Source organism: Trichechus manatus, unplaced genomic scaffold (assembly GCF_000243295.1).
Source record: "Trichechus manatus latirostris isolate Lorelei unplaced genomic scaffold, TriManLat1.0 scaffold00052, whole genome shotgun sequence".
Lineage (NCBI taxonomy): Eukaryota > Metazoa > Chordata > Mammalia > Sirenia > Trichechidae > Trichechus > Trichechus manatus.
In genome coordinates, this window is record NW_004443988.1 from 3,078,535 (window position 1) to 3,096,458 (window position 17,924).

Genomic DNA, 17,924 nt, shown 5'->3' on the forward strand with positions numbered 1-17,924 from the left:
AGCCTCAAGAAATACCATGTGGGAAAGCCCTAGAAAAAAAAGAGATTGGAGATTTCAAGGAAGTAAAAGATGGCTTGTGTGGTTAGAACATAATAAGCAAGAACTAAACAGGAACCAAGCTGCATAAAACGGACTTTATATTATATTCTAAGAGCAATGAGAAGTCATAAAGATCTAAGCAGGGAAACGACATGATTCAAATCAACATCTTTAAAAGATCACTCTGGCTATTATCTGGAAATTTGTTGGGGATAGGGAGCTCAAGAATAAAACCAGGAAGCACAATCAGAAGCCCTTTTTTTTTTCATGACAGAGGATGGTGACTTGAACTGGGGTGATGGTAGTGAAGGAAGAGATGGTAGTGAAGGAAGAGAGTATTACAGATCTGAAACGTGTTCTAAATGGCATGACTTGGAGACGAAGTAGATATGGGAGTGAGGTTAAGTGTTAAAGATGACTCCCTAGCTTCCTGCATGAAAAACAGGTGGATGAAGTACCATTTATGACGATGTAAAAAAAAAAAAAAATCAGAGAATAAATAGAGGGATGTCATGGATTGAATTATGTCCCCCAAAAAATGTGTGTATCAATTTGGCTGGGCCATGATTCCCAGGATTGTGTGATTTTCCCATGTGTGGTAAATCCTGCCTCTATGCTGTTAATGAGGGAGGACGGGCAGCAGTTGTGTAAGTGAGGCAAGACTCAATTTACAAGACTGGATTGTGTCCTGAGGCAATCTCTTGAGATATTAAAGACAGAAGTGAGCAGTGAAACAGGGGGACCTCATACCATCAAGAAAGCAATGGCGGAGCAGAGCGCATCCTTTGGACCTGGGTCCCCGCGGGAAGAAGCTCCTAGTCTGGGGGAACACTGATGAGAAGGCCGAGAGAGAAACAGCCTTCCCCTGGAACTGATACCCTGAATTAGGACTTTTAGCCTACTTTACTGTAACGGAATAAACTTCTCTTTGTTAAAACCATCCACTTGTGGTATTTGTTATAGCAGCACTACATCACTAAGATAGAATCTGGTACCTAAGACAAGGGAGAAAGCGGAAAAGAAGTTAGAAATCAAGAGTTTAGTTTCGGGCATCTCGATTTTGAGAAGCCTACAAAATACTGAAACGAAGGTATCACATATGCAAATGAATATGAGTCTCAACAATTCTCTTTATGACTTAAAAAAAAAACCTCTATAACTTTGTAATCTGCCTTTATTATTTAACTGTTGTACTTTCCTAAGTATTTTTTGAAAAAAGATCTACTGAAGTAGAATTGGTATCTAATAAACTGCACATATAGGAAATATAAAATTTGATGTTTGTATATATGAGCACAACTGTAGCATCATTATAAGAAAGATAATGAACATATCCATCATCACCAAAAGTGTCCTTGTACCTCTCCCTCCTAACCCTCCCCACAACTCTCTGGTCCCAAGCAACAACTGGTCTGCTTTCTGTCACTATAGATTAGTTCAGATTTTCTACAATTATATCCTCCACATCCTTACCAACACTTGGTGTGATAAGTCTTTCTAATTTTAGACATTTCAATAGGTGTTCAGTAGTATTTCACTGTGCTTGTAGTTTGCATTTCGTTAAAAATTAATGAGGTTGAGTACCTTTTTGTGTGCTTATTTCCCTTGCCATCTTTATATTTTCTTTGGTGAAGTGCCTTCAAATCTAATGAGTTTTTTTTTTCTTTTGATTGTGGTAAAATATATATTTACAAATTTGCCTTTTTAACCATTTACAAGTGTACAATTCGGTGACATTAATTCTTTTTGCCATGTTGTGCTATCACCACTATCCATTTCCAAAAGCTTTACATCACCCCAAAGAGAAACTCAGAACCCGTTCTGCAATAACTTCCACTCTCTCCTCCTCCAAGTCCCTCCAAACCACTAATAAACTTTTGTCTCTATGCATTTGCCTAATTACATATTTCATGTAAGTGGGATCAGACTGTATTTGTCATTTTGTGCCTGGCTTATTTCACTTAGCAAAAGGATTTCAAGGTTCATCCATATCTTACCAGGTATTAGGACTTCATTTCTCTTTATGGCTGAGTAATAGTTCATTGTATGTATGTAGCACATTTTGCTGATCCATTCATTTGCTGATAGACATTAAGGTTGTTTCCATCATTTGGCTACTGTGCATAGTAGTACAATGAATACTGGTGTACAGCTTTCTATATGCATTCCCACTTTCAATTCTTTTGGGTTTATACCTAGGATTGGGATTGCTGGGTCACGTGGTAGCTCTATGTTTAACTTTTTGAGGAACCATCAAACTGTTTTCCACAGCTGCTATACCGTTTTTCATTCCCACCAGCAATGGATGAGGGCTCCAATTTCTCCAAATCCTTACCAACATTTGTTGTTTCTGTTTTGTTTTTTAATCTTAGTCATCCTAGCGGGGGTGAAGTGGCATCACATTGTGGTTTTGATTTGTGTCTCCCTAATGGTTAATGAAGGAGTCCTGGTGGCACAGTGGTTAAGTGCTTGGCTGCTTACCAAAAGGTTGGTGGTTTGAACCTGTCAGCTGCCCCGCAGGAGAAAGATGTGGCAGTCTCCTTCTGTAAAGATTACAGCCTTGGAAACCCTATGAGGCAGTTCTACTCTGTCCTATAGGGTTGCTATCACTTGGAATCAACTCGATAGGAACAGGTTTGGTTTTAGTTGTTTAATGGCTAATGACACTGAACATCTTTCCTGTGCTTGTTTGGCCATCTGCATATCCTCTTTGGTGAAATCTCTGTTCAAGTCTTTCATCCACTTTTTGACTGGGTTGATTTTTATTTTTAAGTTGTAGGAGTTCTTTATATATTCTGGATATTAAAACTTTATCAGATAAAAAATTTATCAGATGTATGGTTCCCAAAGTTTTTCTTCCAGTCTTCTCTTCATTTTGTTAATGAACTCCTTTAATGAACAAAAGCCTTCAATTTTTATGAAGTCCCCTTATTTTTACTTATTTATTTTTGCCGCTCACGCTTTTGGTGTCATATCTAAGAATCTACTGTTAAAAACTAGGTCTTGAAAAAATACCCGTTTTCTTCTAAAAGTTTTATGGCTTTAGTTCTCACATTTAGATCCCTGATCCATTTTGAGTTAGTGTTTGTATATGGTATGAAATACGGATCCAGCTTCATTCTTTTGCATGCAGAAATCTAGTTTTCTGACATTATTAAACATACTTCTTTCCCTATTAAATGGACTTAGCACTCTTGTGGAAAATTAGTTGATCACAGATGTATGGATTTATTTCTGGACTCTCAATTCTATTTCATTGGTCTATATGTCTATTTTATATACCAGTACCAGGTTGTTTTAATTACTGTGGCTTTACAGTATGTTTTTGAAATCAGGAAGTATGAGTCTTCCTACTTTATTCTTCTTCTTCAAGATTGCTTTAGTTGTTTGGGATCCCCAGCCATTCCATATAAATTTGAGGACTGGCTTTTCCATTTCTGCAAAGACTGTTGGGATTTTGATGGGGATTTCATTGTATTTCTAGATTGCTTTGGGTAGTACTGATACCTTAACAGTATTAAACCTACCAATCCATGAACACAGAATGTCCTTCCAGTTATTTAGGTCCTGTTTAATTTCTTTTAGTAATGTTTTATAGTTTCCAGTGAAAATGTCTTTCACTTTCCTGGTTAAATTTATTCCTAGGTACTTTGTTCTTTCAGATGTTATTATAAATGGCATTGTTTCCTTAATTTCCTTTTCTGCTTGCTCATTGGTGATGTATAGAAACCAGACTGACTTTTGTGTGTTGATCTTATACCCTGCCACTTTTTTTGCATACAGATATCCAGTTGTTCCAACACTACACTTTCTCTGCTGAACCACCTTTGCACCTCTGTCAAAAAGCAACTGACCACATATATGTGGGTCTACTCCAGGACTCTTCTATTCCACTGATCTATTTGTTGACCTTTATGCCAATACCACACTAACTAGATTACTGTAACTTTATAATAGGCCTTGAAACAAGGTGGTACTAAGTTCTCCAATTCTGCTTTCATTTTTCAAAGTTTGAACCATTCTAGGTCCTTTGCATTTTCATACGAGTTTTAGAATCAGCTTGCCAATTTCTATAAAATGTCTACTGGGGCTTTCATTTGGATTATGTTTAATCTATGGTTCAATTTGGGGAGAACTGACATCTTAAGAAGACTCAAGTCTTCCAATTCATAAACACAGTATCTCTTCATTTAATTAGGCCTTCTTTAATTTTTCTCATCAATGTTTTACAGTTTTCACTGTACAGGTCTTGCATATCCTATATTTCATATTTTGATACTACTATAAATAATACTGCTTCTTATCTTACCATACTGGCTGGAATATCCAGTATAATGTTGGATAGAAGTGTTGAGAGCAGACATCCTTGCAATGTTACTGACTTGGGGAAAAGTATTTAGTCGTTCATTATTAGGTATGATGTTTGCTATAGGTTTTTTTGTAGATGTTGTTTATCTACTTCTAGTCTGCTGACAGTTTTTAGTTAGGAATGGATGTTGAATGCTGTCAAATGCTTTTTTGTTATCTATGGAGATAATCATATCTTCTTCCTTGTTTGTTAATACAGTGAATTATACATGGATTGATTTTTTAATATCACACCGCTCTTGCATTCCTGGAATAAACCCTACTTCATCACAATGTATTATGCTTTTAACATATTGTTGGATATAATTTGCTAAAATTTTATGTTCATGAAGGATACTGGTCTGTAGTTTTTTCTCCCCTTGTAATAATTATTTTGGTTTTCGTATCAGATTAAAGCTGATTTTATGGAATAGGTTGGGAAGAATTCTCTCCAATTTTCTGGAAGAGTTTACGTAGAACTGGTATTATCTCTTCCCTAAATGTTTGATAAAATTAATCAGTGAAGCCTTCTGGGCCTAGAGTTTTCTTAGTGGGAAGATTCAAATTCAATTGCTTTAATAGATATAGAGCTATCCACATTATCCATTTTTTCTTATATGAGCTTTGGTATGTCTTTCAAATAATGTCTACTTTACCTAAGTTGTGAAATTTACTAGCATAAACCTGTTAATAATATTCCCTTACTGTTCTTTTAATATCTGTAGAATGTCAGCTTTCTCATTCCTATTATTGGTAATTTGTGTCCTCTCTCATTACTCTAACCAGTTTAGCTAGAAGTTAATCCATTATTGATCCAAGTTTTGTTTTCACTAATTTTCTCTTTTTTTCTGTTTTCCATTTCAGTGATTTCTATTCATATCTTTCTTTTTTTCTGTTTACTTTGAATATCATTTGCTCTTCTTTCTCTGGTTTATTGAAAGTTGACATCACTGATAAGAGACCTTTCTTCTTTCCTAATTATACTGTATTTTTACGCAAATAACGTGTACTTTCTATGTTTGTTTGCTAACCATGCCCTCCTCCTGCGAGGTATTTTCATAATTGCACTATGCTAATTTTCTTACAGTAACATGTAAAAAAAAATTGGCATAGCAGCAATTATGAAAATACCTCGCCGGGGGAGGATGCAGTTGGCAAACAAATGTAGCAGGCCTGCATTATTTGCATAAAAATACAGTAGACATTTAGTGCTGTAATTTCCCTCTATGTACTGCTTTAGCTGTATTCCACAAATTTTGATGTGCTTTCATTTTATGTAGTTCAAACTACTTCGTAATTTCTCTTTTTATTTCTTCCTGACTCAAAGGTTATTGAGAAGTAATTAGTTTCCAAATATTTGGGGGATTTTCCAGATACCTTGCTGTTACTGAATTCTAATTTCATTCCATTGTGGTCAGAGAACTTATTTTGTATAACTTGAATCCTTTTATATTTAATAGGACTCGTTTTATGGCCCCAAATACGGCCTATCTTGGAAAATGTTCCAGTGCAGTTGAAAAGAATACGCATATCTGCTGTTGTTGGGCAGAGCGTTCTATAAATGTCACTTAGGTAAAATGATTGGTAGTATTGTTCAAGTCTTCTATATCTTTACTGATTCTCCTTGTACTGGCTCTATTATTTGAGAGTGGGGTACTGAAATCTCCAAGTTTAACTACAAACTTGTCTATTTCTCCTTGCAGTTCTATCAGTTTTTGCTCCACAAATTTTGAAGCTCTGTTATTAGGGGCATAAGTGTTTAGAACTGTTATGTCTGCTTGACAATTATCAACTACCCTCTTTATCCCAGATAATATTCTTTGGTCTGAAATCTACTTTGTCTGGTATTAATGAAACCAGTCCAGCTTTCCTTTGATTGACATGACCATGGTATATCTTTTAACCTATTTGTAACTTTATGTTCAAAGTGAGTTTCCTGTAGACAGCAAATGGTTGAGTCTTTATTTTATCCAATCTGACAAACACTGTCTTTATTTGGGGTGTTTACGTCAGGAGCCAGCAATTTCTTTTACTGTAAAGGGTCAGAGAGTAAGTATTTTAGGCTTCACAGGCCATAAAGTCTCTGTTGCAAGTACATAACTCTGTCATGGTAGTACAAAAGCAGCCATAGACAATAAGTTAAGAGTGTGGCTGTGTTCCAATAAAACTTCACTTACAAAAACAGTCAGCCTGACTATAGTTTGCTGACCTCTGGTGTAGACAAATTAATCTCAGGTTTAGATTATTTACTTTTAATGTAATTTATTGATATGGTTGCTATTTATTTTCCATTAATCCCATGTATTCTTTGTTACATTTTCCCCACTTAAATTGTGTGTATGTTTTAAATGATTCCATTTTATCTCCTTTATTTATTAGCACTCTTTGTTGCACTATTCCTGGCTCTATGGGAACTTCAAAGAATATTCCCTTTTATGCTTTCAACTGGTTCTTTCTCTGGCCTTGAGTAGTAGTTTCCTCAGGTGTATGTGCTGATCAGTACTCAGCTGAAAACTGTAGGAGGACCTTCTGCAGATATCCAAGGGCTCTCTCTGTGCAGATTTCTTCCTTCTGGTACTCTGCCTGGAGAACTCTAGCCACTTTGGTCTAACTGGGTTTTCCCTCCCTGAGCCACAGTCTGGAAACGCTCCAAACAAATACAGTGTTCAGCTTGTTTATTTCTCATCTTTTAGGATCACTGTCCTTCACTATTTAATGTCTTAGAAACTGTTGCTTCATATATTTTGTTCAGGTTTTTGTTACAGATTGAAGTGTAAATCCAGTCCTTTTCACTCCATCTTGGCCAAAGCAAAGGTCTCATTATGTCTTTTAAATAGCTTGAAAACCAAACTAATGGCCGTATAATATTCCAAAGCAAGGCATATCTTAATTTTTCAAAATTATTTCTCTATTGTTGGAAGTTTTAAGTGCTTTAAATTTCAGCTACTACAAATAAAAGCTATAATGAACATTCTTAGAAGTAGCTACAATGTTAAGCTGATAATACAATACTTATCGCCGACATCCATATCACATCTCTCTGCCACTGGCTTCCACCTCAGCTTGAGCAAAGAGAAACTAAAAAACATGTTAGATTAAATGCAAAGCCATGTTCTGGCACATTATCTCGTCTTCTAAGTAAATGGTCTTTTTTTCTTTTTTGCTCTTTTTAAAGCACACCTATCATCTCCCATCCCACTTCCAATTAAACGATGAAAAGAATGAATGAAGGAAGGAAAAAAAATAACTCCATAAAAATTCTCCACTGGCCTAAACGACAAGGAATTTATTCTAAAGAGTACCTCCATCTGACAGGTGACAAAGCTTTTTCATGTGTCTATAATTCTTTTTAGTCATTCTTAGCTTAGAACAGTATCTAAGATTATACACAGTACAGAATCATAAAGAATATTAAAACTAAAAGGGAAACCCATGATCATTTCTGGTTCCTAATCTTTTTTTGAGGGGCAGAGGAGTCAGCATGAATCCTTTTAGGAATGTGAGGAAAGTAGAAAAGTACACATGCATATCATTTTGTATATGGTTGTTTAGAGACTCTCATAAACCCCAGACTTAAAACCCTTGCATTAACAATTATGCTCAAATAAAAGCTACACATTTACCAGCTCTTTTCACTTTGTCTTAGGCTTTAACATCTCAAGATTCTCCAAATCTAAGAAATTTGAAAGTAACATAAGTAAGGCAAAAAAACCACACACTGGCATTGAAGTTAAGATAGATCTCAATCCACTCAGCTGTGCCATTAACATTTGTGGGTCTGTACACAAACTATATAACCTCTCTGAGCCCCAACCTCCTTATCTATAAAATACAGATTAAAAAAAAAAATTCTACAGCATGATTTTCCCCACAATTATTTTAATAAATAAGAAATTTTACTGTATTTACTGGTTGAAGTCACATATACACATTAATAAGTATTTCTACATAAAGCTATTACCTCTCCATTAAAAAATTTCTATCTGAGAACTTACGGGCAACATACCACTAGTCAGAAGCACCATGTCGTCCCTCCACAGCAAAGATCAGAAAAACTAAGTCAAACAGAGTCACACATCAATCCTGAAACCCTAAGCATCAAATGAAGAGATAAAGAACTCAGCCAAGCACCGAATGGAATAAGAAACTGACCGAGAACAGAGAACAAGGACAGATACATGCAGAGGTCCTCTATCAGCTACCGTTTAGCACAGATCCACCATCTTGGACTCCTATTGGAGATCAGCAAACAGGGGGTATGAGAAAGTAGCTTCACGGAGCTTCCAGCAAGAGACAGAACAACCAGTAACCAGCAATATACGCTTTCCCACCCCCTACCCTTCTTCATCGCCACTCAGCCTCCTCTGCTTCCTGTAGCCACAGTCTCTAGGCCAGGAAGCACCAGCTTCACCCCGGTGTCGCTTGGATTCCACTCGCCCACTGGCCAGCTCGCTGAGTGCCTTTTGTTTGCTGCTGGTGTTGCTTTTTTCCACTTCTTTAGATTTCTTCCTTACCTCTCACCAACTCTCCCTCTTTTCTCTCAAATGCCTGGCTCTGTGCGCCATCTTTCCTTCTTCCTGAAAGGCTGCAAAACACTGCTCGACTGTGAAACTACTTCCTGGTCTGTGCCACCACACTGGTGGGACCCCCGGGGCTTTTTTGTTTGTTTGCTCTGATTTGTTCTGTTTTGATTTGTTTGTTTGTTTTCTTTTTCTTTTCTCGGCTTGGGAGCCCCTTCTAGCCAGGCAGTACCACGCAGCCTGGAAGCTACTCCCTTACTCTGAGCAGAAGCACAGGGACATCCATCCCTAGGGGCATTCCTTTTTTCTTGTTTTTTGTTGTTTTTTTTAAATTTTTGTTTCTTTGTTTCATTTCCTTCTCTCTCTTATTCCCTTTTTGTCTTTCTTCATTTCCAGTTTCTCGATTTATTCATTTTTTTCTTTTACCCTTTTTCTTTCCTTTTTTTTCATTTTTGTTTTTCTCCATTTCTCGGTCTCTCATCTCTCCACTCCAATAGCAAGCTCCCTTAGCACTCTTTTTTGTTTATGTCCATGTTTTTGGCTCCTGTTCCTCTCTCCTCTTTCCCTTACCCATTTTAGCTCCACACATCACAATCTATCCCCTCCTTCCTGCCTACCTACACCGTGCACTGAACATCACACTCCAAAGCAGCACAGGCATGGCCTACTGGAACCTGCCCTGGATTCCTGGTCCACATGGTCAGCCCTGGTACGTGCCACAAACAACCCATCCCAGCAACTCCCCTTCAGCTGGACCTGACCTGCTGTATGATACCTGAGTGACTGACCCTGCCTATTGAAGAAGGAAGTGAAAAGTATTGTGCCCACAGACAAACAACAAAGAACTCACAGCCTGCTTGCTCAGACATAACAAAATAAAACGAAAAACCAGGATGAAACAAACAAATCTACAATAAATAAATGAGGAAAATAACCACTGAATGCCCTGAAGACAGCAGACAATATCAAAACATTTACAAAAACGGGACAGGATGGTTCCAGTAGGCGTCCAAAACATAACACCAGATGACTTTCCAGTAAAATAAAAGGCACTAGACCTAACTGATAGGGAATTCAAATCTCTAATATTCAGAGTTATCCAAGAGTTGAAGCTAAAAGCAGGCAAAAATGAGAAAAAAACAGACAAATCCATGGAAAAGGCAGACAAATTCATGGAAAATACAGACAAAAAAATGGAAGAATTCAAGAAAATAATACAGGAACAAAATGCTAAAATAAATTCACAACTAGAAATCATACAAAAACAACAATTAGAAATCCAAAAGTTAAACAACAAGACTTCAGAAATGGACAGTGTCATAGAAGGGCTGAGGAACAGGTTTGAAAGTATGGAAGATGGGATCAGCAAAATTGAAGACAAACACATGGATATGACACAGTTTGAGGAAAAATAAGAAAAAAGAACGAAGAAAAATGAAGAAACCCTGAGAATTATGTGGGATACAATCAAAAGCAAAAATCTGCAAGTGATCGGAGTTCTAGAACGGGGGATAAAACAGAAAACACAGAGAGGATCACTGAAGAATTGCCGACAGAAAACCTCCCCAATATCATGAAAGATGAAAAGCTGACCATCCAAGAAGCTCAACGAACCCCATATAGGATAGACCCCAAAAGAAAACCATCAAGGCATATCATAATCATGCTCACTAAAACCAAAGACAAAGAGAGCAGCTCGAGAAAAACCAAAAGTCACGTACAGAGGAGAAACAATAAGACTAAACTCGGATTATTTGGCAGAAACCATACAGGCAAGAAGGCAATGAGATGACATATATAAAACCTTGAAAGAAAAAAGCTGCTAGCCAAGAATAATATATCCTGCAAAACTCGCATTCAACATGATGGTGAAACAAGGATATTTCCAGATAAACAGAAATTAGGCGACTATGTAAAAACCAAACCAAACTTTCAAGAGTTATTAAAGCGAGTCCTTCGATCTGAGAACAAATAACATAAGACCACAGGCGGAATACAGGACACAGAATTGTACTAGCCAGATACCAACCTAGGAAATGAACTCTTAAGGACTACGCAAAACCAAAAGAATTACAACAGGGAACCAGAGAGGTTAATCTGTAAATGACAACAGCATCAGAACAATAAAAGACGGAATAAACGGTGTAGGTATAGAACCTTCTAATGGAGAGGAAGGCAAGGTGATACCAAGTAATAACAGGCTGGTTCATATCTAGGAAGATAAGGGTAAATTTCAAGGCAGCCACAAAGAAAGTTAACAAACCTTCTCATCAAAATAAAGAAAGAAAACATAAAGTCTCAGTAAAAACAAAACCTACAAAAACAAAAGAAATGAAAAAAAAAATCCACAAACAAAAGGAAACTCAGCACAGGAGAGTAAAAGGAACAAAGAAAACATCAATACCAAAAAAAAAAGCACTACAAAATGCAATCTCCCTCCTAGGAATATATCCTAGAGAAGTAAGAGCCATTACACGAATAGACATATGCACACCCATATTCATTGCAGCACTGTTCACAATAGTAAAAAGATGGAAACAACCTATATGCCCATCAACAGACGAATGGATAAACTATGGTATATACACACAATGGAGTATTAGGCAAAGATAAAGAACAATGATGAATCTGTGAAGCATCCACAACATGGACGAAACTAGAGGACATTATACTGAGTGAAATAATCACAAAAGGACAAATACTGTATGAGACGTCTACTGTAAAAACTCATGAAAAAGTTTACACACAAAAACAATCTTTGCTGGTTACGAGGGATGGGTGGGGTTGGGGGGAACTAAACAGACATAGGTAAGTGGTAACTCTGGTGAAGTGTAAGACAGTACACAATACTGGGGAAGCCAGAACAACTTGTACAGGGAAAGGTCATGGAAGCTCCATAGACACTTCCAAACTCCCCGAGGGACTGAATTGCTGGGCGGAGGGCTGTGGGGACCATGGTCTCAGGGAACATCTAGCTCAAGCGGCATAACACAGTTTATAAAGACAATGTTCTACATTCTACCTCGGTGAGTAGCATCTAGGGTATTAAAAGCCTGTGAGCAGACATCTAAGATACTCCACTGGTCTCAAGCCTTTGGGAACAAGGGAGAATGAAGAGAACAAGATATAAGGAAAAGATTAGTCCAAAGGACTAACGGACCACAGCTAACACGGCTTCCACCAGACTGAGTCCAATACAGCTAGATGGTGCCTGGCTACCACCACTGACTGCTCTGACCGGGATCACAATAGAGGGTCCTGGACAGAGCTGGAGAAGGATGTAGAACAAATTCTAACTCACAGAAAAGAACCAGATTTACTGGCCCAACAGACTGAAGAAACCCTCAGAGTATGGCCCCCGGACACCCTTTTAGCTCAGTGGTGAAGTCACTCCCGAAGTTCACCGTTCAGTAGGGGATTGGACAGCCTCATAAAACAAAACGGGACAAATGAGGCACAGCAGTCCAGGGACAAGGACTAGAAGGCAGGAGGGGACAGGAAAGCTGGTGATAGGGAGCCCAAGGTTGAGAAGGGACAGTGTTGACATGTCGTGGGGTTGTTAACCATTGTCACAGGGCAATATGTGTACTAACTGTTTAGTTGGAAACTATTTGTTCTGCAAACCTTCATCTAAGGTACAAAAAAAAAAAAGAATTATCTATGTGAGATCAAACTGACAACAGCCACTCAAAAGGTTTGAAGGGAAGCCGAGCAGGCAGTGAGTTGAAGATAATGGTGATGGAATAATTTGGAAAAGGACAGTGAGAACTGCAGCACAACTGGAAGAAAGTAATCAATGTCACTGAATTGTATATGTAGAAACTTTTGAAATGGTGTAACTTTTGCTATGTATATTTTCAACAAAAAAAAGGTCCTCCGAGGTCGAGAAGGGAGAGTGTTGACATGTCTTGGGGTTGTTAACCAATGTCATAAAACAATATGTGTACGGACTGTTTAATGAGAAACTGTCTGTTCTGTAAACCTTCATATAAAGTACAATAAAAATAAAAATTTCTATTTCATCTGCAACTTCTTGAGTTAGTATCTGACAAGAGAAAAGGTGATAAAATGTACTCACTGGCCACATTTATTAGGAACATGCTCCACACAAGGTGCGTACACAGATCTTGTTCTCAACCAGCTTAGACTCCAAAACACGAGATATGGGTATGTAAACAAAATAACTACTTCAGGCAAGAAAAAAAAAGTAATAAATGTCTCAGAAAAGTTACATACTGCTATAAGATTCAGAGAAGGGACTGCCGGAAAAAACTTTCATAATAGCATTTAATATTCCTTGAAGGATAAGTGGGATTTTTTTTTTAAATGTGGTTTTTAAAACTATATACTTTAAAAATGTACATTTTCTTGGTTATAAATTATACTTCAATAAAATTGATTTAAAAGGAAAAAATATACACTCTCTCAGTAGAGGAAATACATTTGACAAAGATACTGAAACAATAAGATTCGGACCTATAATGAGAACATTTCTTAGAGCCTCCTCCTGGTCTCCTCCTCTCTCTTCTCATTCCACACACTGCCTATGGGATCGCATTCACGCCTATACACTGATGACTCCCAACATATCACTTGCCCAAACCACAAAACAAACCACTTGCTTTCATGTCAATTCTGACTCATGGTAACTCCATGTATTTCAGAGTTGAACTGTGCAGAGGGTTTTCAATGGCTGTGATCTTTCAGAAATAGATTGCCTAGCCTTTTTCTGAGGCACCTCTGGGTGGATTCAAACCACCAACCTTTCAGTTAGTAGTCAAGCATTCAATCATTTGCACCACCCAGGGACTCCTTGTCTTTTGCCCAAACTTCTCCTAATCCCCAGAACCAAATATTCATCTATCATACAATGTCTCCATTTTATGGGGGTGTACCAAAGGTAACTCACACTAACACGTCCAAAATTAAGTTTAGCATCCTAACACAAACTTATTCATCCATATATTTACTTTCTCAGAACCCCTAATATCCAGACCGAAAACTCAGGGGCCATTCTACATTTCTGTCAGCTATATCTAACTGATTGGTCACTAAGCCCTCCATATTTTAACTCTTTCGCTGCCATTACAAGAGAATCTTAACTAGCCTCCCAACCTCCATCTCACCACTTCCTTGACCTCTACACTAAAACTGATACTACTCATAATACTATACTCTTAAAAGACAAATCAAATCATATCACTTTCAGTCTCAAAACCATCCAAAGGCACCTTAGCATCTAAGACTTAACTCCAAAGTCCTTACACTGTCCTTACGAAGACAGGAAACTTGCTATGATCTTTATTTATCTGTAGGACTCTCCATTAAGCAGACTTTAAGCATCTTACAGAGTCAAGGCCTATGTCTTATTCATCTGTATCTCTCTAGCACTGAACATAATGAATTTATACATAAACCAAAAAAAAAAACCAAAAACCTGCTGCCATTGAGACAATTCCAACTCATAGCGACCCTACAGGACAGAGTAGAACTGCCCCATGGGGTTTCCAAGGAGTGCCTGGTGGATTCGAACCGTTGACCTTTTGGTTAACAGCCAAAGCTCTTAACCACTACACCACCAGGGTTTCCAAATTTATACGCAGAGAATATTTAATAAATAGATGTTCAGGAAGTGGTAAATCAGTGAGTAGGTCACATTCGGAACACACAAGTTTCTTCTGGCTTCATATTTAATTTCTGTCCACATCATCCTCAAGGGGGAGAATCTGGGTAAATACTTTGGCAACCTGTATAGCCTTCAAAATGTTGGCTTTTGTCTTCTATGTATATGCTAGTTTTTTCCCCAAATGGCCAAGTGTTCTGCAAAACAGAACACGGTAAGCTTGCAAATACTCATGGGAGCTTGTAAAAGTAATACAACATTCATGTAATTTCTACTTGCTACACAACAAACCCTGAGGTTGTTTTTCTGATACATTAACAAGTGGTTCTGTTGCTAAGGAAAAAAATGGGCCTCTTGCCTAAAGACTTGAAAAAATCTGAAAAGAGCTAAAATAATGCTTTTGAATTATATCACACTTATTGCATCTAAAAGAGTGAAGAAGGGAAGTTACAAGTGTATCATGCTAACTATAACTGTGAGATATACAGCTGAAATCTGCAGTAAAAGAAACACCAGAAACCACTGCTTCTTTCTTGAGAGTAATATTATTAAACAATGCGGTTATAATTAATTACTTAGGGGAAAAAAATCTAAATTGACCTTCTCAAGTGGCTTTCTCTAGGCACTCAAATTCATTTTTACTACCAGTTCCTAGATTAGTTCCAAAATAGGATTAAATTTAAAATGTGATCCAAGGAATGTAATAAGCAGAAAGTATAATATAGCAAATATGCCCAGTAAAGAACTGATTTATGAAAAATTAAAGTACAATTTAAAATAATAATGAATAAAAATATCAATAGCTAACTTTATGGAACACTTACCACATCCAAGGCACTATACTAAGGGTTTAACATATTTAGATTGAACCAAACGAAAATGGTGATTTTCTCATTTAAACCTTACAATGACTCCAAAGAGAAGAACCAAACATCAAACCCAATGCTGCTTAGCTGATTCCGACTCATAGAGACAGAGTAGAACTTGCCCCATGGGGTTTCCAAGGAGCAGATGATGGATTTGAACTGTCCATCTTTTGGTTAGCAGTCAAGCTCTTAACCACTGTGCCACCAGAGCTCCAAAAGAGAATGCTACTATTATTACTCCTATTTTGCAGATGAGGAAACTAAAACTTAGCAGCATTAACTTGATTGAAGTTAAAGAAGTAGGAAGTGGTAGAACTCAGACTAAAGCCTAGATCTAAATCCAAAGCCCAAGCTCTCATTACATACTACAGAGTTTCATTAATCTCTCTATTTTAAAAAACAGGCTGAGGGTGTACACACACAAGGACTTTCATATACTGCTCAAGGCCACTGTGTAGACACTTGTACAGGTTGCACTCTCACACAGAACCCCAGCAATGGAGTCAAATGAGGTTGAAACCCAGACCATAGTACACTACTCAAACTATGGCCTTGCTGCAGGATTACATCCACACTGAAGAATGGGATTCTTTCTCTCACTCATACAAAATTGCCATACTGGCTAACAGTGGCCCTAATGCTTCTGGTAGAAGTAAAAAGTGGTAAAATATTTTGTGAGAAAATTTTAATAATACACATTAAAACCCTTAAAACAGATATATATCCTTTGATCCAGAAATTTTACTTTAAGAAATTTATCCTAAGGAAATAATCAGGGACATACATAAAACTTATGCTATAAAGATATTCATCAGTGTTTATAACACAGGAAAAACCAGAAAAATCTAATATGTCCAAAAACAGGGTATTAGCTATTATAGTACATCTATATGATGAAGAAATACTGCAGAAATATATTCTTTAACTTGAAAAGTTTTTAACAAAATATTACATGAATGATAAAGTTTACAAAAATCATATTATGTCATTTTATTAAAAATAGTATACATGTGTGTATGATAACACTAGGTAACAAGATTACAGTTTATTTTAATGTTCTTGTTTGTTCTTATCTTCATTTACTGGTCTTTCTATATGATATATGTAATAAGCCAAACAGAAGTAAAACAAACAATAAAGACTACAAAAAGGCAAATATCTTAATACAAAGCCTAAGAACTATTAGATACTAACGCAGCAATGTAAAAATTTGGTCCTGCCTCTTAATTGGAATTAGGATGTGTGATTTACTGTGGTCTAAATTTAGGCAAAATATACCTCATTGAGCATGGAACTGAGAAATCCAGGTCATTCTAACACGTAGCCTGGGTTGAGAACCACTGTACCAAAACACAGGTACAATGCACTAACAATACTCTAAATATCTTTAGATAAGAGAAACTCAAACAAGTTTAAAAAAACAATCTTACTTGTATATCATTTGTTGAAGAAACAGTGAGAATTCTCAATAAAGCTGAGAAAGAGAAAAACAGCCCCTGGCAAATGGAAGCTGGCCTGGCACGATCAATTAGGCCTTGGTGTGCTAGTGTTAAACAAACAATTGCACAGAACACCAACATCACACAAGGCTCCTGTGTGCCCATGATGAATGATGGAATGATAAAAACAAGACCACTCTGTAATCATGTCAAAAACATGAACATTGTCCTAACCACAAAAATAACCAAATATAATCCTATCCTAGTTAATATTAGCAACTGCTCACCAATCATAGCTTTAGCCTCAGTCTATTCTTCTGGCCTTCTAGGTTCTTAAACTACCCAATCACAAAATTACTCACACTTCCTAACAGCACCCAATCCATTACAAAGCCCCACTTCCTTAAACCTTCCCCAAATCACTTAATGCAAGTCTAAGTTCTATATGATTTTCCATGTTGCACATTCTCCCTTATTTAACTACAGATACGTGCCCGGTGGTCTTCCCTGAAGGGCAATGATAAGAGTTGGGACTACAGACTTGAGTACAGGGTGGGATGGATCAGGAGTAAAATAATAAAATTATATGAAAACACCTACAACCTAGAGAAGAGATCATTGTTTCCATAAAAATGGGTCTTTTGATATGTAGACTTATCCTATCATTGATTCCCACAAATTCAAAAGTCTCAGTGTGGAGCCATGGAGGGTGATGGACGGTGGGTGACCCCCTGAAACCACTGCCCTGAGATAATCTTTAAACCTTAAACCAAAAATATCTCCTGAAGTCATCTTAAAACCAAATAATAGTTTAGCTTAACTAATAAAAAAGGTCTGCCTTGACAGAAGGGGACAGGAAGCTGGTGATAGGGAACCCAAAGTTGAGTAAGGACAGTGATGACGTGTAGTGGGGTTGTTAACCACTGTCATAGGGCAACATGTGAACTGTTTAACGAGAAACTATTTTGTTCTGTAAACCTTCATCTAAAGTGAGAACAGCAGCACAACTGGAAGAATGTAATCGATGTCACTGAACTGTGCATGCAGAAATTTTTGAAGTGGTGTATCTTTGGCTATGTATATTTTCACC

At 37.2% G+C, this 17,924-nt stretch overlaps 1 protein-coding gene across 4 annotated transcripts in view; it reads right to left on the bottom strand.

Annotated features, from left to right (window-relative positions):
- ATAD2B (ATPase family AAA domain containing 2B) overlaps positions 1 to 17,924 on the bottom strand; it is a 194,784-nt gene that overhangs the window by 18,530 nt on the left and 158,330 nt on the right. The window lies entirely within an intron of this gene.